We start from the raw sequence: 20,029 nt of genomic DNA, 5'->3' as shown, positions 1-20,029 counted from the left end.
TGCCAACCATTCAGTGACTAACTGAACCTTGGTGGGGTCTACTGCTATTCCTTCTCCCGATATAACATGTCCAAGGAATCCGACTTCCTTCAACCAAAACTCGCATTTGCTGAACTTGGCATACAACTGGTGTTCCCTGAGTTTCTCGAGAACTAAGCGCAAATGCTCCTTGTGCTCCTCTTCATTCTTCGAGTATACCATTATATCATCAATAAACACCACAACAAACTTGTCCAAATATTCCATGAACACCTTGTTCATCATGCTCATGAAGTAGGCAGGGGCGTTAGTCAGTCCAAATGACATGACTATATATTCATACAACCCGTACCGGGTGGTGAATGCTGTCTTTGGTATATCCTTCTCTCGAATCTTCAACTGGTGGTACCCTGATCGCAAATCGATCTTTGGAAACACCTTACCTCCTTGCAGCTGGTCAAACAGATCATTAATCATCGGCAGTGGGTACTTGTTCTTGATCATCACCTCATTCAAGGCCCGATAATCAACTACCATTCTTTAGAGACTTATCCTTCTTCTCAACCAAAAGCACTGGGGCTCCCCATGGTGATGAAATCCTTCGAATGTAACCTTTCTCCAATAACTCCTTGATCTGTTTCTTAATCTCCTCTAGATCATTCGCGGGCATCCGATAGGGTCTATTGGATATGGTCCCTGTACCTGGCAATAGCTCTATCGAAAACTCGATATCTCGATCCGGTGGCATGCCTGGTAACTCCTCTGGGAAAACATCCGGGTAATCCTTCAGTACAGGAACTTACTCCTGAACAACTCCCGTGAGGGTATTCACTTGGCTCATCCTAGGCACATGCCTAGATACATACTTGATCCTTTTTCCCCCCGGGGTGGTGAGATAAATCGACTTACTAGCACAGTCAATGCTTCCTTCATACTTTGATATCCAGTCCATGCCTAATATCACATCCAATCCTTGTAACTCCAAGATTATTAGGTCGGACGGAAAAACATGGCTACCAATGGTTAGGGGTATCTAGTCACACCATCGACTAGCCATATATTCTGCTCTAGGTGAACTCACTAATAGAGGGGTCCTGAGGGTTTGGGTTGGTAGTCTAAACTTATCCATGAATCCCCTTTATATGTATGAATGCGATGCAGCAGTATCAAAAAGAACAAGAGCGGTAAATGACTTAACCAAAAACTTACCTATAATCGCGTCTGGCTTCTCTTCAACCTCCTCCACGTTAACGTGGTTCACTTGTCCTTTGTTGAATGGATCGGGCTTCTTCCCAACGCTCCCAATTCCGTTTCCATTCTTCCCTTCAGGGCACTCCGTGGCATAGTGTCCAGTCTTCCCGCACTTATAGCAAGTAATGTGACTTAGATCTCTTTTGGCGGGTGTGGCTGGATTAGGGCGGTTCTGATTGTTGTTTGTTCCGTTCCCATTTCCGTTCTTAGAACCATTGTGGTTATGCGAACCTCCTCCGGTGTGGTTATGGCCTCCATGGTTATGAACAAGTCCTCCCAAGTTCGGGGTTAGGCAAGGCTTCTACTGAGATCCTGAGTTATACCTCCCTTGTCCATACTTCCTCTTACGGCTCTCAATCTACTGCTGCTTCCCTTCAATCATAAGAGCCTTATCTACCAACTCCTTGTAGTTGTTGAAAGTTGCCACCATCAACTGCATGCTCATCTCATCATTCAGCCCTTCCATAAACTTCTCCTACTTTGCGGCATCTGTGGCCACATCATCAGGGGCATAGCGAGATAACTTGCTAAACTCATCCATGTACTGAGCCACAGTACGGTTCCCCTGGCGTAAGTTGCGAAACTCACGCTTCTTCATATTCATAACTCCAGTTGAAACATGGGCTGTGCGGAAAGCTTGCTGAAACTGGTCCCAAGTGACGTTGGCTATGGGGAAAATGGCCGTGTAATTCTCCCACCATGAGGTTGCTGGTCCATCCAATTGATGTGCGGCAAAGTGCACTTCCTTAGCATCTGTGCAACCTGCGGTGGTCAACTCCCTTCCAATATGGCGTAGCCAATCATCAACAACTATAGGTTCGGTGCTACTGGAAACACCGGCAGCTGTAACCTCAGAAAGCGTGCTAAGTTGTCAACTGGAGGCAGGTTGTTGTTGTTGATGTTGTTGTTGTTGTTATTGCCTTGGTTCTGAACTAGCAATTGCATCAAGGCATTCTGCTGCTGGATCAACTAAGTGAGCTGTTGCGGGAAGGCAAATCCGGTGTCACGTCTCGGAGGCATCTGGTGGGTTTAGAGGGAAGAGATCAGAATAGAAAGGGGTCTAATGAGAAAGCACTACCCGTATGCACATGAGACAAACACAAACATTTCACTCAATCAATCAAGCAAGGGCATACAAGTGGTCTAGTACTATCGCAAAAGTGCTCAACTACTACTATATACATCGGGGAATACTACTAATTATTTGGTGGTCATCTAGAAATTTTGATCGGTGGAAGACTCCATGATGTCTGCTCCAACTTCTTCTTCAAAGTCATCATCACTAGGGTCGGAGTCGGTGTCGTCGATGATGATGTAGTTTTCCGGGCAAGTGGAATCGTCGTCTTCTCCTCTCGGCGCTGGTTCTCCCATGAATACTCCGATCTTCTTAATCATGTCGTCATTCTTCTCCAATAGTGTGGAAATTTCCTCCTCATATCCATCACGTGTAAACTTGAGTTCTTCTCCAGCTCGATGATCCTAGGCTTCGCCTTCTTCAAATATCATGTTTGCGCACATCTGATTCTCCTGGCGTCGAATGTGCTGGTTTAACTCCTGGATGAAAGCTGCAATGGATTTGTCCTTCTTGGTGCTGATCATCTCCCATTGCACGTCTCGACGCCCACATATCTGGTAGATAGTGTCCTTAAGATCCTTGTTGTAGACTTCTCCAATGCATCCCATGGTAATGTGGGCTGCCATGCTCTTGCCTAGACTCCAGGTGGGTGCTTCAAAAGAAAATTCTATGGGCTTAGTGGTTGGTGAGAACGTCCTTCCTGGGACGTGTGCTTGAACCATCCAACGCTCCTCTTCTGGCAAGGTGGCATTGTACGTCCCGGTGAAGCTTGGTATTCCAATGTTCAAGTACCTAGTGACTTCCTTCAAGTGGCATCCAAAGGGTGTGTCTTCATCCGGCTGTGCAAACTTGTTCTTCAACTCCGCCATCCTAATTAAAGAGTAGAAAATGGAGAGGAGTCAGAAATGAGTAGAGAAGAGTGACTTATGGTTTATCTTAGTGGTCGTGTCCTACACCCAGCATGTGCTCTAATACCATCTTGTAGCGACCCGACCTCAAACGGTCAAGTCTCTGTGCTTCAGTGTCATCCCTGGATTGGTAATGCTGACACACACAGTACTCGACGGATTTATAACAGAGTAGCAATCACACACTTATTACATCGAATGTCTCAAAAGAGAACTTATTAGAATAAATATGGCTTAAGGCCATCTAATACAATAACAGCGGAAGGCTTGGAAGATAAAGTGACTCCATCAACTCCAACGGCATAGCTGAGCTGCACGGCAACGACCTAACAAACCATACTCCTCGTCTGAAAAGTCTACAACATGATACGTTGCAGCACGAAAATGGGTCAGCACATGGAATATGCTGGCAATATAACACAGTAGAGCAAGAACAGAATAATGCTATCACTACATGCATATTTGGCTGGTAGAAAGCTCTATGGTTATAGTTTTTGCGAAAAGCCATTTTTTCCCTACAACAACGGAATAGATTTTAATTTAACTATCATGGTAGTTGAAACATCATTGAGAAGGTTCCTCCAACTCAATCCCAGTTAAAGTAATTATCCACCCAACAATATTAATTTAGAGTAATGAGATACTTAAGATACTCCAAGTACTAGATACTCAAGATTGTCCATAACCAGGGACACGACTAACCATGATTAGATTGTACACTCTGCAGAGGTTTGCACACTTCTCCCCACAAGACTCGATCGCCTCCGTTGGATTTCTCGTACCACATGGTGTTTGAGAAACGGATGACCGAGACACAGTCTTTCAGAAACATTAACTCTCTACTCCGGGCAGACCATACCAAACCTTCAACCCTCTGCCTGCTGATCCACCTCTTCAAGATCTTCACGTAACTTACTCAACTATGCTAGATCCCATAATAGCTTGTGGCTGCACACGGAAGTTTCTAGCATGAAATTATCTCAGTTCCCTTTGAGCTTGGGTGGCGGCCCATAGGAAAATCACAGGGAACCCCGGGATTTGCAAAAATACAGGAAACACTGGATTCTCCAGGTGCCTCAATCCACCCAGATGTGTATTCAAGTTGCCACCTTAAGTTGAACCATTAATTAACAATCTCACATCTGTCATGGATTTCACTCACCCAAACCACGTCTACGAGCATAGAATAGCAATATAAGCAATACGTAGAAGTAACTCCCAAGGGTTTGAATATAACAGGGCAATAGGTTCTACCTCATCAACTACTTCCCACCCCACATGTTAATGACATCCTAATCATGCAATGTTTGAGGATTGAAACTAATGCATAAAAACTGGGTATGGAACAAGTATGATCATTGTGTTACTTGCCTTGCTGACGATCCGCGAAACCTAGGGACTCGTAATAGCACGCTTCGCACTCCGGGAATTCTATCGCAAACAAACAATAGCATACATAAGAAAACAAGCAAAGATGCACAGGCAAAAAACAAATAATAAGAATTGACCAGAAAGTTCAACTTAAGAACTCCAGTTTGCAAAAAGAATCAAATCAAACAGAGCAACGAAACTCAAATGGGGAAAGAAACAAGACCCGTTTACTAATCTGAACTAAAGTCAAATTTTACAGTATCAAAATCTTGTTTAAGTTGATTAAACAGAAAGAGGGTCTCGAGACGAAGATCTAGGCGCTTGAATCGCCTGATTCCAATAAACGAGCGAAAAGATAAACTAAAACAAAAATCAGATCAGAAATCGTGATCGAAAATAATCACGGAAAAATCTAAGAAAAAGATAACTGATGAAGAGGCTAACGAACGAGCGTTCGTTGTCTATAACTATCGAGCAAAAACCGTTCGTTAAAACGAATGTACGGATGAACGTTCGCTAAATAGTTAAACCGAGAAAACCGGCGAACCGATCTAAAAAATGAACTAGGGTTTTCTAAAAAAACCGAATTGGTTTTCTAAAGAAACTGGCGGCGGCAACGACGCGTTACCTCCGGCGAGGCTCCGTCTAGGCGGGGCTGCGGCGGCGGGGCGACGGGCTATAGAGGCGGGGCGACGGCGGCGCGGCGAGGGGCGGCGGCGGCGGCGCGGCGCGGCGAAGGAGGCGGCGGCGGCTGCGGTCGGGTGGCGGGGCTCGGGCGGCGGGGTTGGTGGTGGTGGCGGGGGTTCGGGGGGTATTTAAAGTGGGGAGGGGGCGACTTGGAGGAGGGGGCAAGGCAGCGGGGAGGAGGAGTCCGGCTCAGACTCCGGCCCGAGTCGGCGGCGGCGGCGCGCGGTCTCCATGAGGCAGACGGTGGCGCGGGGAAGGTGGGCCGGCTAGGCTGGGCCTCGGCCCAGTTGGGCCCTGGATTTTTTTTAAACAATACCGCCGAACAGAAAATAAATCCTAGAAAATAAAATAAAAACCTAAAAATGCCAAACCAAATTTTCACCATCTAAATAAAATATTTAGAACAAGATGAACATTTTCTTGGTCCTAAAATGCAATTTTTGAAAAACGTGCAATTTTTCTAATGCAAATAAAATTGCGATAAAATTCGGATAAAATCAAATATTTGATTTTAATATTTTTCCTCCAATATTTCAATTATTTTGGACAAGTCATATTATCTCCTCTCATATATTTTAATATGAAATATTTTTCGGAGGTAAAAATAATTAAAACCAAGATCCTCGTTTCAATATTTGATAGAAATCAAATATGAAAACCGGGAAATCCCCAACTCTCTCCGAGGGTCCTTGAGTTTCTTAGGATTTTGAGGATCGCGAAACGAAAATGCAATAAAATATGATATGTATAAATGATATATGTATAACATTCCAAATTGAAAATTTGGGATGTTACACCGTCGGGATGATGAAGATGTCCACCTGTGATGATTTCCCCTTCTGCAGGGTGCTGGAATGGGGTCTAGTGTAACATCCAATTTTTATTCAATTTGGATGTTAATAGAACCATTCAATGCATATCATATTTCTTTGCATTTTGGAGTTTTTAAAATATTCAAATAATATTTTTCCACTCGAGAAAAACAAATAAGAGGGGATAAGATGACTTCCTCAAAATATAAAAGAGTGGGAAATTTTATTTTGAATATTATTTGAAGTTTATTGGTATTTATTTTTTTCCGCAAAAAGTGCATTAGTTGCATTAGGAAATATTTTCAAAATGTTATGTGCTTAAGTTAATGTTCATTAGGTTCTAAATATTATATAGTTATTTTAGAAATTATTTTGGTGTTTTTATTAATTCATTTGAATTATTTAGGGCCACCTTAGTGTTCGGTTTAAAAAAACACGCACGCACGCACGCACTCACCACAGCCTGGACAAAACTGGGTTCAGTCCAGGAGCTGGCCAACTGGCCCAGCTGGCCATTTGGCCCAGGGCCAGCGCCGGCGCGCCCGAAGCCTCCCGCCCGGTTGACCGCCCCGCGCTCGCCCTCACTCAACTCCTCTCGCTGCCGCTGCCAGGTGGGACCCGCCCATCAGGCCGTCCCCAACCTCCCGCACAACCCGGGATAAACATCCTCGCCGCGCTCCCGCAACCGCCGCTCGGCTCCCTCGCGGATGAGGCTTATCCGCAGCTCCGCAGAGCTCCTAGCCGCACCTATATAAAGGCTAGGACCCCCTCTTCCATCCTCGCCGTCCCACTTCTTCCCACGCCGCTCCTACCGCCCGAAGTCGCCGCTTGGATCTCGCCGGCCGAACGGACCTCGCCGGAGCATTCCGTTGCCAGTAAACCACCCTAAGCCCTTGTTCCTTCGTCAATCGTGCCACCATGAACTTGCATGTCTTTTTGACACCTTTTCCTCGCCTAGGTCCCGCCGGAGATGACGCCCCGAGGACGCCCGACCTCGCCGGAGCCCATGGAGCGCCGCCGCCTTTCCCTCGCCGACCCCGACGCCCCTGAGGAGCCCCGCCGCCACCATCCGGACGCCCAAGCCGCGCCGCACCTCCCAGTCTTATTCCCCGACGCCGAGGACCACCGTAGCCGCTGCCCCGCCATCGCCCGACGTCGCGCCGCCGTCCTCTGCTTGTTGCCGACGTCGCCAGCCGTTGTAAGCCACTGGACCTCCTCTGATTCATTAGATCGAAGATCAACGGCTTAGATTAGATTAGTTCAGTTGTTTTTTAGTCGAACCGGTACGCGGTTAACCGCGACTTTTATTTTAAAAACTACCGATCGGTTTTCGTTAATTAACCGCGGGTTTTTCTCTAAACTGAGCGTCGGTTTTTCTTTAATTAGCCGCCGCCGCCGTTTTGGTTAGATTGTGTCCATCCACTGTATAAACTATGCGGCGAACACCTTTCCACCAGCCACGAGCCGCCACGTGGCCAGGGACTTGTTTGCGATAGTTTTCTTTTCTGTTTAGTCCCTGTAATTAGTAGATTAGTCCCTGAACTTCGACTAGCGACAACTTTTTAACCGTAGATCCAAACTCGATGAATCCAACGGAAAATTCTTCGCCATGTTTAGATCTATCCAGTGGTATCCTTTTTGCAAACTTTTGGTAGATTTAAATTTGAATTTATTCAGATTCGATTTTGAACTTCAAATGGCCATATCTCCCACAACGAAGCTCCGATTAAGTTGTTTCTTTTTGCATTCTGTCACCGTAGCCAAACCCTATCACCTGGACCTTGGTCACAATAATTTTCACACACTAGAATCTGCCCTTTAATATTTTTATTAGTATGCACTACAGCTCACATCACTTTTTGAACCATAGGTGTCGGTGTCAAAACCGGCGGATCTCGGGTAGGGGGTCCTGAACTGTGCGTCTAGGCGGATGGTAACAGGAGACAAGGGACACGATGTTTTTACCCAGGTTCGGGCCCTCTTGATGGAGGTAAAACCCTACTCCTGCTTGATTAATATTGATGATATGGGTAGTATAAGAGTAGATCTACCACGAGATCAAGGAGGCTAAACCCGAGAAGCTAGCCTATGGTATGATTGTCGTCCCTACGGACTAAAACCCTCTGGTTTATATAGACACTGGAGAGGGCTAGGGTTACACAGAGTCGGTTACAATGGTAGGAGATCTACATATCCGTATCGCCAAGCTTGCCTTCCACGCCAAGGAAAGTCCCTTCCGGACACGGGACGAAGTCTTCAATCTTGTATCTTCATAGTCCAGGAGTCCGGCCGAAGGTATAGTCCGGCTATCCGGACACCCCCTAATCCAGGACTCCCTCAGTAGCCCCCGAACCAGGCTTCAATGACGACGAGTCCGACGAGCAGATTGTCTTCGGCATTGCAAGGCGGGTTCTCGTCCAAATTCCGTGTACCTGTTGAATAATGTCCGGTTTCTTGTAAATGTAGCGCTCCTTGGCTTCTACGCCCAATAATGGCCGTCTTCCATGTGTCAAACGAATACGAAAAGTTGGGGTGTTTTTACATTTACACCCCTAGCCGCGTGAATGAGCCGCCTATTTAAGGGGACGAGGATTTAGATCCAAACCACACCTTCTCCCCTCCGCGAGTATTCATCAGAGCGTATCCGACAGAGGTCCATTCTATCATGACCGGCCGCCGCAGCTCCTCCTCTCGCCCTTCCAGCCCTCAGCCTGGAGATTGGGAGAGATGCTCCATCCCGCACAGCAAGCTAGTGACGCTCCAAACCAAGGGATTTCTCCCCCCGGCCTATATGGTCCCGGTTCGAGCCGGACTTGCCACCTATAATGGCGGAGAGCAAGCGGAGAGCGCCCCAATTCCCTCCAAAGGAGAGAGGGTATGCCTTCTCCCTTACTTAATAAGAGGGCTCGGATTTCCAATTCATCCGTTTCTCCGGGGGCTCCTGGAGTTCTATGGCCTCTAGCTGCACAACCTCATGCCTGCCTCCATATTGCATATCGCGGGCTTCGTAGCCCTTTGCGAGCTGTTTTTGGGCTACGAGGCTCATTTCACGCTGTGGAAAGGGCTATTCTGCCTTGTGCCCCGTTCTCAGAAGGGGTCAATATATCAAGTGGGCGGAGCCGAAGTGTGGCGCATCGCCGGGACCAGATATCTATCCGGAACCCCAAAGAAGGTGTCCGAGGACTGGCCTTCGGAATGGTTTTATATAGAGGACGTCCCGCTGCCGGATCCTGTCCGGATCGGCCTCCCTGAGTTCGATAGTGCTCCCCTAAAGAAGCGCCTAAGCTGGCGTCCACAGAGCCCTCAAAGGGAAAGTGACAAGGACGTTCTTTACCTGATGGGCCGGATAAGATTGTTAGCTCATTCTGGACTGACCATGATCGGGGTCATGGCCGCATGCATCATGCGAGGGGTGCAGCCGCTTCAGTATAGAGGCCACCCCATGTGGGACTTCAACGGGGAGGATGACGCCACCCGCCACGGCCATAAGGGGCCGGATTCGGCTGCCGCTCTAATAAAGATCTTGTCTGCTTTGTACAAGGGAGAAGAGAAGGAATTTCTCCATGTCAACCCACAGGGTGAATTTTCTATGTACAATGCCCCAAGTTGGGTAAGTGGACACTTTTACTTGCCCATCCGTTTTATATTCCCATCGTTAAATATTCAGTCTAACGACTTCAACGCAGGAACTGTGCTAGGCTGTTAAAGAAATAAACAGCCCTCCTCCACAACCCGAGGATCCGGGACGGTCCCTCGACCCGGCCTCTCAAGAGGATCCGGACTTATCTGTGGAGCTGATTGATGGGGTGTTTCATCAATTGAGCAAGGACAACACCTTGGTGGCCATTACGACCGATTACCCAGGGTTACTGCCAGCCTCACAGGTAACTGAGACCGAAGTCCCAGCACTTTGAAAAGGGATCTATCCTCACGTGTTTTCGATTGCCGTATGACAACCGTGTTTTGCAGGGGAGGTCCTTGAGACGGGAGGCCGAGCCTGCGGCGACTAGCCAACGAGGGGCGGCAAGGCCCTGCGGGCTGAAAAGAAGTGCGGTCCGGACTGAGACGCCGGCGCAATGGTATAGCGCGCCATCTTATTCCCAGGTGTTATTCCTTCAAGGCATATTAATGCTCGTGCTCTCTTCAGGACGAAGAGACCTCGCCGGACTATATCCGGAGAGGGTGCCAATCACGCCTCCACCAGCCAGGCTCCAAAGCCTGGTCCGGAAGCGGAGGCAAACACAAGGCGCGCACCGGACGCTCCTCCGATAGAGGATGCGGACAGGCTGTCTGTCACCAATTCCGAGGTGGAGAGTGCCATGAACCACAGGCGTTGCTGGACAGTTCTTCGCAACGCTTGTTTCTCCCAAGAGGCATTGGATGCCTTCAATTCGGGAGATGCGTACCTCCGTGCCGCTCAAAATGGTCTAGCCAGAGCCACGGAGCAATATGTAAAAGACATACGGGTAAGAAAAGTTTGGTAATTATATATATACCAGTAGCCCCCAAGACTTGAAACAGTTAGAATAACTGATTTAAGGATCATTTGTATGCAGGTTCTTACAGAAAAGAATACCCTACTGTCCCAGGAGCTGGAAGAGTGCAAAGCCCAACTTGAGGCCGCACTAGCCGTGGCAGGGGAGCCCAAGGAGACCCCCTCTGGTAATATACGCTTCGAAAGATAAAGTATTTTGTGAAGTGCGGCATGGGTGAAAATCTGACAAATGAAATTGCAGATGGTGCCGGATTAAATCCGGAAGAGCAACAACTCCTACACCAGCTGAAGGCTGGTGAGAGCGTGCTGACAAAGGTGAGGCGGGAGAAGAACGATCTCCAAGATGCCAATACCAAGCTGCGCATTGAACTGAAGGATGTTCGTGCCTAGCTGTTGGACTCCGTTAAGGAGAATCAGCGGCTTCGACGTGGCATATTTAGTAAGTGCTTAAACGAACTTTGAAAAAAGAGTTCGGCGAGGAAGTCGACTAACAGAGTAATGTTTCTAGGTATGCTAACAGGTCGTCCTGCAGAGGAAATGCCCGGTTCTACGGGTGACCTTCTTCCCGAGCTCTCACAACTGCACGAGCGAGTTCGGCAGGTAATGCAAGGCGTCTCCCAGGCCTTGTGGCCATCCGTCTCCATGCCCGAAGGCCTTGGAGAGCTTGTAGAGAAGCTGAAGGGAGCGTGGCAGCGCTTCTGATTGTGGAAGATGTCGGCCTGCCGTCAAAGCGCCAGGGAGGCTTGGGCCATGGTGAAGACGCGGTACACGAAGGCTGACCCAAACCACATGGCCAAGGTCAGACCCGTGGGGCCCGATGGGAAGGAAATCCCTGTGAGCTTAATATACGGCCAAGTAGAATTGGCTGCAAAGTATTCCCAACAGGACTATAAACTAGATAGCCTGTTAGATGGTATCGAAGAGGAATACAATCAGTCAGATTGACTATGTAATTTTAATTGACATGTGTAATGCCTTCTAGCCGGATTGTAGATCGTTTGTCATGGCCGACCTTTTCGCTTCAACCTTGGGACCTGACGGTCCGGAGTGTGTCCGAATACCCTCGCGGTTATATAAGAACCGGGGTATGCATGGAGACCAGGCGTAGGGGTCATTAGTGCTTGAACAGACAAGTGCCCAACTAGTTATGTTATATGACATGGTTAGTAAGAAACATCTTCCAGGGAGAATAGTTCCGTTAGGGGTTCCTTTCCCTGGGAGGCATGCCCTAAATTGTGTGTCCATTCTACGAAAAGAGACGCGGGAAAAACATCTGGGAGCATATAGATAAATAAGTGAAAAAAAGATCATCTTTAGTTCACCGACCGAATATTCCCTTAAGAACGCTAGCTTTCGGCTTCACCCAGTGTGAGGTACACATCTGGCTGACCCGGTAGTAACAATCGCAAAGGTGCTCCCTTTACCACCTAGCCAAACAATCGGGAACGTAGGGGTAAGCACAGGAGCCAGGCAACCCAGCTTGGCCAGAACTTAAGTCATATCGATGCATATAATGGTGAATAAAAGGTACATGCGGAAGTGTGACACATGTGTTGGGCATGAAGCCCGTATAAATAAGCTTCTGTTTAAAGAAGCCCCAGGTTTAATGAGCACGGATATCGCGTCACTTTATGAGCCTTTAAAGGCTATAAGAGATAGGGAGGGGAGAAGAAGAGAAATGTAAGACAGAAAATATATAAAAAATGGACAGAGGAAGGAGACGAACACAGAGTCCCGCGCTAGGCATAGAATCTTCGGAGACGGGCTGCATTCCATGGGTTCGGCTCGAGTCGGTTATCCGATGCATCTCGCAGGCGGTACGCTCCACCAGTCAGGACTTGGCAATTATGAAGGGACCTTCCCACTTGTGCTTGAGTTTGTCCTTTTTCTTGTCCGGCAGGCGTAGAACTAATTCGCCAACATTGTAATTTTTGGCCGGTACTTCTCTGTTTTGGTATCTTCGAGCCTGTTGTTGATAGAATGCGGAACGGGCTTTTGCCACGTAACGCTCTTCCTCCAAGGCGTCCAAACTGTCCCGCCGATCGAGCTTGGCTTCTCTTTCTTCGTACATGCGCACTCAGGGTGAGTCATGAATTATGTCGCAGGGCAAAACTGCCTCTGTGCCGTACACCATGAAGAATGGTGTGTATCTGGTGGTGCGATTCGGCGTGGTCCGCAGCCCCCAGAGTACAGAGTCGAGCTCCTCTGCCCAGTGCGTATTAAATTCCTTAAGGGACCGCACTAATCTGGGTTTGATGCCACTCATGATAAGACCATTTGCACGTTCGACCTGGCCGTTAGTTTGTGGGTGATAGACGGAAGCATAATCAAGCTTGATGCCCATGTTTTTGCACCAGAGTATTACCTCGTCGGCCGTAAAATGCATGCCGTTATCAGTGTTGATGCTGTGGGGGACGCCGTAACGGTGTACAACCCCGGATATAAAGTCTATCACCGGTCCGGATTCGGCCGTCTTAACAGGCTTGGCTTCTATCCATTTGGTGAACTTATCCACCATGACCAGTAAGTATTTTTTCTTATGGGTTCCGCCTTTAAGGGGTCCAACCATGTCAAGCCCCCAGACCGCGAAGGGCCAAGTGATGGGGATAGTTTGGAGGGCGGTGGGTGGCATATGGCTTTGGTTTGCAAAAAGCTGGAAACCGACGCATCGTTGGACTAAGTCCTGGGCGTCTGCCCGGGCCGTCGGCCAATAAAAGCCTGTACGGAAGGCCTTTCTTACAAGGGACCGAGCTGCAGCGTGATGACCGCCGAGTCTGGCATGAATTTCAGCCAGGAGGTTCCGCCCTTCCTCTTCGGAGATGCACCTTTGAAGGACTCCGATAGTGCTTTTCTTATAAAGCTCTCCCTCATGGACTTCATAGGCTTTAGATCGCCGCACTATGCAGCGTGCCTCATTTTGGTCCTCGGGGAGTTCCTTCCTAGTAAGGTAGGCGAGGAATGGTTCTGTCCACGGGGCGATGACGGCCATTATTACATGGGCTGAAGGTGTTATTTCATTGGCAGAGCCTCCAATTATGTCAGAGTGTTCGGTGTCGGGCAGTGCGGTTGGGTCCGGGCTGTTATTGCCGGGTTCCCCTTCCCATACTACGGATGGCTTGAAAAGCCTTTCCAAGAAGATGTTGGGGGGACTACATCGCGTTTTGCGCCGATGCGTGCCAGGACATCTGCCGCCTGATTATTTTCCCGGGCTATATGGTGAAATTCGAGCCCTTCGAACCAAGCTGACATTTTTAGGATGGCGTTGCGATAAGCTGCCATTGTTAAGGTCTTTAAAATCAACGCAAAGGCGCCAGGATTTGTCCTTCTTTGGTACCATCACCAGGCTTGCTAGCCAGTCCGGGTGTTCTATATCTTTGATGAATCCGGCCTCCAATAGCTTGGCCAGTTTCTCTCCCATGGCCTGTCTCTTAGGTTCGGAAAAAACGCCGAAGAGCCTGTTTGACTGGCTTGAATCCTTTTAGGATATTTAAGCTGTGTTCGGCCAGCCTGCTTGGGATTCCTGGCATGTCTGAAGGGTGCCAGGCGAAAATGTCCCAGTTCTCTCGTAGGAACTCTCGCAGTGCGGCGTCTACATCAGGGTTTAATTGTGCCCCGATGGAAGCTGTTTTATTGGGGTCCGTTGGATGGACCTAGAATTTGACTATTTCGTCCGCCGGTTTAAAGGAGGTGGACTTGGATCTTTTGTTGAGTATCACCTCGTCCCTATTCACCATGGAGCGCTGCGCAGTCAGTTCCTCAACCGCTAGGGCTTCGGATAGCGCCTCGAGGGCCAGTGCGGCTGTCTTGTTTTCGGTGCAGAGTGCTATGTCCGGATCACTAGCGGGAGTGATGATTCCGTTAGGCCCGGGCATCTTGAGCTTCATGTACCCGTAATGGGGTATTGCTTCGAAGATTGTAAACGATTCCCGCCCTAGCAGAGCATGATATCCGGTACTGAACGGGGCCACTTGGAACGTGACCTCTTCGGACCTGTAATTATCCAGCGTGCCGAACACCACATCTAGTGTGATTTTTCCTGTGCAGCGCGCTTCCCGACTGGGGATTATTCCTCTAAAGGTTGTGCTGCTTCGCTCAATGCGGTTCCAGTCTATTTCCATTTTTTGAAGGGTTTCCTCATAAATGAGGTTCAATCCGCTGCCGCCATCCATGAGTACCTTGGTAAGACGAAAGCCGTCCACTATTGGACTAAGGACCAATGCGGCTGGTGCTCGGGCTGTTCGGAATTTAGGTTCATCACTGGCGTTAAAAGTAATAGCCGTGTCACTCCATGGGTTTGTTGTTGCTACTTGGTAGACTTCGGCAAGGCTGCGGAGTGTTCTTTTTCGCATATTATTTGATGCGAAAGTCTCGAAGACTGTTAATACCATACTGGTGTCTCTCGGGTGGCTTTCTGTGGCTTCTGGAATTAGAAGATCTTCGCCAATTTTTGCCACCTGCCGGAGTATCCAACATGCTCTAAGGCTGTGAGTTGGTGTGGCGCCCTCTGCACTGTGAATTTTACAGGGTCCATTAAGCCAACATTCCAATACGGTTCCGTGCCCTGTAGAGGGCTTTTGCTTTTTGGTATTGAACCCGGGTGTCTGGCGATGATGCACCTTTTATTTCGGACTGGGTTTGTATGCAGGGCCAGATTGTCCCAAAATTTTATTTCAGTTTTCCAGGCGCTTTCCATCACATAGTACTTTCGTACTATGGATGCCAAGTTACCGAAGTGTGTAATATCACGGCGACTTATGGCGTTGAGGATTCCCTTGTCCGTGCAATTATTGCAGAAGAATGAAATTGCATTTTCCTCGCGACAGTCCTTTATCCTGTTCATAACCAGGAGGAATCTGGCCTACTAATGATGTACTGTTTCTTCGGGCTCTTGCCTAATTTGGGATAGATCGCTTATGTACGGGTGGGTGGATGGAATCAAATCCGAAACCTCGCCCAATCTGAGACCCAGAGGCCAAGGAGATTCTAAACTCGGAAGTTTGGATTCTTGGATGCTGTCCAATGAATCTAGCCCGTCGCCTGACTTTAATTTCAGGTCTTGAGTGATGTCCTCCCCTTTGCAGGTATCCGGCTTGGAGGGATCGGGAATCCGAACATAGCTAGTCCTTAAGATAGATGAAGGGTCGCCGCACTGTCCCTCTACCACGGCAACATGATGGGTGACCTGGGGAGAGTTAATCTCTCTCAGATCAGGTTTAGGCCCAATCTGGTCATAATCCGTAGCGACTCCCAGGGCAGCGATGCGATCCAAGAGCTCGTTTAGGGAAGAGAGCTCCATTGGATCTAGCTGCTCGGCGAATTCCGAGCTGACGTGAAGATTGCTTTCGATGACCCGAGAGGTCATCATTGGCACAGCAGCCGAACAGGCGGTCATAAGGAAACCACCTAGGCGGAGAGTTTGGCCGACAGCCAAAGCTCCCTTAGCAATGGTACCGTCTTTAAAGACGGGATGAGGCATCCTTCCTGATGGCGACAGCACAAAGGAACTCTCAATGAAAGCACCAATGTCGATGTCAAAACCGGGGGATCTCGGGTAGGGGGTCCTGAACTATGCGTCTAGGCGGATGGTAACATGAGACAAGGGACACGATGTTTTTACCCAGGTTCGGGCCCTCTCGATGGAGGTAAAACCCTACTCCTGCTTGATTAATATTGATGATATGGGTAGTACAAGAGTAGATCTACCACAAGATCAAGGAGGCTAAACCCTAGAAGCTAGCCTTTGGTATGATTGTCGTCCCTACGGACTAAAACCCTCTGGTTTATATAGACAACGGAGAGGGCTAGGGTTACACAGAGTCAGTTACAATGGTAGGAGATCTACATATCCGTATCGCCAAGCTTGCCTTCCACACCAAGGAAAGTCCCTTCCGGACACGGGACGAAGTCTTCAATCTTGTATCTTCATAGTCCAGGAGTCCGGCCGAAGGTATAGTCCGGCTATCCAGACACCCCCTAATCCAGGACTCCCTCAATAGGCCTATGTTGTTTTGCACTTAGAATATTTTGTGGTAGCTTAGTGTGTTGTATGTTCATTTGGTTTTCTTGAGACTTCTTGCTTCGCATGTTCTTCATGGTTTTTCTGAAATGTTTTCTTATGTTTGTTTATCTTCCTTTGCGATAGATTGCCCGGAGTGCGAAGCAGAATATTATTAGTCTTTAGAATTCAACCAGCAGTACCAAGGAAAGTTGCATCTTGATCATGTTTCATTAACTATGTTTTTATTATGCACTTAGTTCTTTGTGGTAGGACTGCATGGTAGGAATTGAAGCCACATGACTATGCTTTTCACCCAGTAGTTCATTGAGGTAGGTCTGAACCATATAACATTGTCGCCATCGTTTTACATTATGTTGCTTCGCTAAGTAGACGTGGATTGGGGAGTGAACGTTTTAAAGTATGAGTGACAATGTAGTAAATAGGACCTGAGATAATTAATGAACTACCTGGGCGAAAACTTGTTGGAATGGTGGCGAAGTACAGTGGGGCACGCATGGGAAATCCATGGTGGTGCACCACTAGTGGACCGTCCGCTCAGGATCAATGAGATCAATCGTATTCTCATGTCTAAAAGCTTACGTGTGCAGCCACAAGCCAATATAGGCTCTGGCTTAGTTGAGTAGTTAGTGTGACCCCTTCCGGGATGGGCTAGCAGATGTAGAATGATATAGGTGTTCCGGCCTATCCGTGGATTAAGGGAGAACTTTTCCAAAGGCTATGTCTCGATCTTCCGATCATGGTGGTGGTCGAGTCTTGTGGGGAAAAGTGTGCAACCTCTGCAGAGTGTCAACCTAATCGATTAGCCATGTCCCCGGTTATGGACAACTTGAGCATCTAGTAGCGGAAATGCCGGGAGATCTCCTCACCTTTAATTAAAAAGTTGGGTTTTAAATGAAACTTGGGAACGGATGGAGTTGGGTTTGCCAACTCATCCTATGCAAATGTGTAGTAGTAGAATAACATCTTTTCTAATAGGAAAAAACTAGCTTTATGCAAAAAAAACTAAACTTAGAGCCTTCCACCAGCCAAATTGCATGTACAAGTAGGATCATTACACTTATGATGTGACTTGCTAGTACATTTAATGTACTGACCTATATGGCTGCAACTTATCACGTTGCAGATATATCCGACGAGGATTAAGGTACGATAGGTCGATGTTCTACACTCAACCTTGCTCGTGGAGTTGGACTCATTTACTACTTTGCTTCCATGGTATTTGCTTATTGGCTCTATGCCCTATTTTGTAATAAATGTATAGCTCCTGGACTATCGATGTAATAAAGAGATGTGTGTTATTTCTGTTATTTCATCGAGTACTATGTGTGCTAGCAAGTCGATCCAGGCACTAGCACGGTAAGCACAGAGACTTCGACTCTTACCAAGTCGGGTCGCTACATCTAGATTGGTTTCTCATGGCTATAGAGGCTTGTGGTGGCGGAACTTCTGATCTAGGGTTATTTATGATGGTTTCTCTATTTATAGGATTTTTCAGCTTTCGAATCACGCGAAGATGGACCTCGAGGTGAGCACAACCCACCTGGGCGCGCCTGGGCCTCAATGCGTGCCCAGGTATCTTGTGCTCACCTCCTTGACCTTCTGGTCCTCCCATGATGCTTCTAGTGCCTCTTTTGTTCCAAAAAATCGTCAAAAAGTTTCATTGCATTTGGAGAACATTTATTTCTGCAAAAAAAACAACACCACGAAAGTTCTGCTGAAAACAACATCAGTCTGGATTAGTTCCATCCAAATCGTACCAAAACCATATAAAATTGTTGTAAACATGGCATGAATACTTCATATATTATAGATACGTTGGAGACGTATCAGCATCCCCAAGCTTAATTCCTACTCGTCCTCGAGTAGGTCAATGATAAAAGAAATAATTTATGAAGTGTGAATGCTAGCAAAGTGCATAAGTTTGATCAATGATAATTTTAATCACTTTTCCTAGCATCATAACAGACACTCTTTCTCATAAAACTCATTATGTTAAAGTAGCAACCAATTCACATGTTATGGTTGAAAAAATGAATTCTCTTGAAACTTAACAACCTACATTCTCAGTCACCAAGAAATTGCAATTCAACTTATTCAACAAAGTCTAAGTAAGAGCTGCATATACTCAATCATCATATAGTCTTCTATGGTTGCTAGGACTCAAAGCATATTCTTAGAACCAATGGCATCCGTCGAACACAGAGAAAGATAGGGGCTTAATGTTTCGCCTCCCAACTCATTTATCATAGAGATAATTGTCAACAATAATAATTCATGATCAAATATATTTGACTGGTCATATGTGCCTAGATCTTTCCCCACCACATCATGCTTGCAACCTAGAGAATAATTGAGGGTGAAATGAGAATACATTCTATTGACTCTTGCATAAAAGTAAATACTGAAAAGTAAAAGATAGGCCCTTCGTTGAGGGAAGCAGAGGATGTCATGCGCTTTTTATTTGGATTCCCAAACTCTTAATGCAAAGTAACATCACGTTATATTGCCCTTTATGATAGCAACCTTTGTTATGCAGTCCATTGCTTCTATTACTTTGCCATCACAAGTTCATACAATGCTCAATTTTCCCTTACAATAAAAGATCAAACATATTTAGGAGCAATTTTTATTGCTTTTTGCACCAATGAAAACTTACTTGAAGGATCAATCCATAGGTAGGTATGGTGGACAGTCATGGAAGAAATTGGGTTTAAGGATTTTTGGATGCACAAGTATATCTCTACTTAGAATGAATTTTTGGCTAGCAAAATATCCTAGGAAAACACCACATGTTGGAGGATCCATGACAATATAACTTCTATGCAAATATACATAACCATAACTCATTACATTGACTTCCTTGTCCAACTTCAACTAATTTTATCAATTTCGAAAATAATTAATGGGTATTCACAATCATAGAAGGTGTCCAAGATAATATATTTGTATGTGAAAGTTCTCTTCTTCATACTAATCATTCATTAACTGCTTGTATGACCAATATTGTGATTATCAAGCTTCAAAAGATTTCACTTTCTAAACCCAATGTGAAGCTACTACTAGGCATAGTATGAACATATAATTTCAACTTCATGATATTCAATTCATTCTACAATTTACTCATAGGATATAAGTGAAGCACAAGAGTAAAACACAAACTACCCCAAAAAGAAATAAGTGAATATCAAGCGAGTAGTTAAGTAAATGGGTAGCTAATTGAGGACTCTCTCTTATTTAAAAAACGTTCAGATCCAAGTATTTTATTGAAACATCAAGGAAAAAAAAATAAAATGACATTCCAAGAATAGCACAACTAATGTGAAGAAGCTAAAAACTTAGGCTCAACTGATACTAACCGATAATTGTTGATGAAGAAAGGTGGGATGCCTACCGGTGCATTGTCGGTGTCAAAACCGACGGATCTCCGGTAGG

This window comes from Triticum urartu, chromosome 4 (assembly GCF_003073215.2).
Source record: "Triticum urartu cultivar G1812 chromosome 4, Tu2.1, whole genome shotgun sequence".
Classification (NCBI taxonomy): Eukaryota; Viridiplantae; Streptophyta; class Magnoliopsida; order Poales; family Poaceae; genus Triticum; species Triticum urartu.
Note: the sequence above shows the minus strand (reverse complement) of the source record.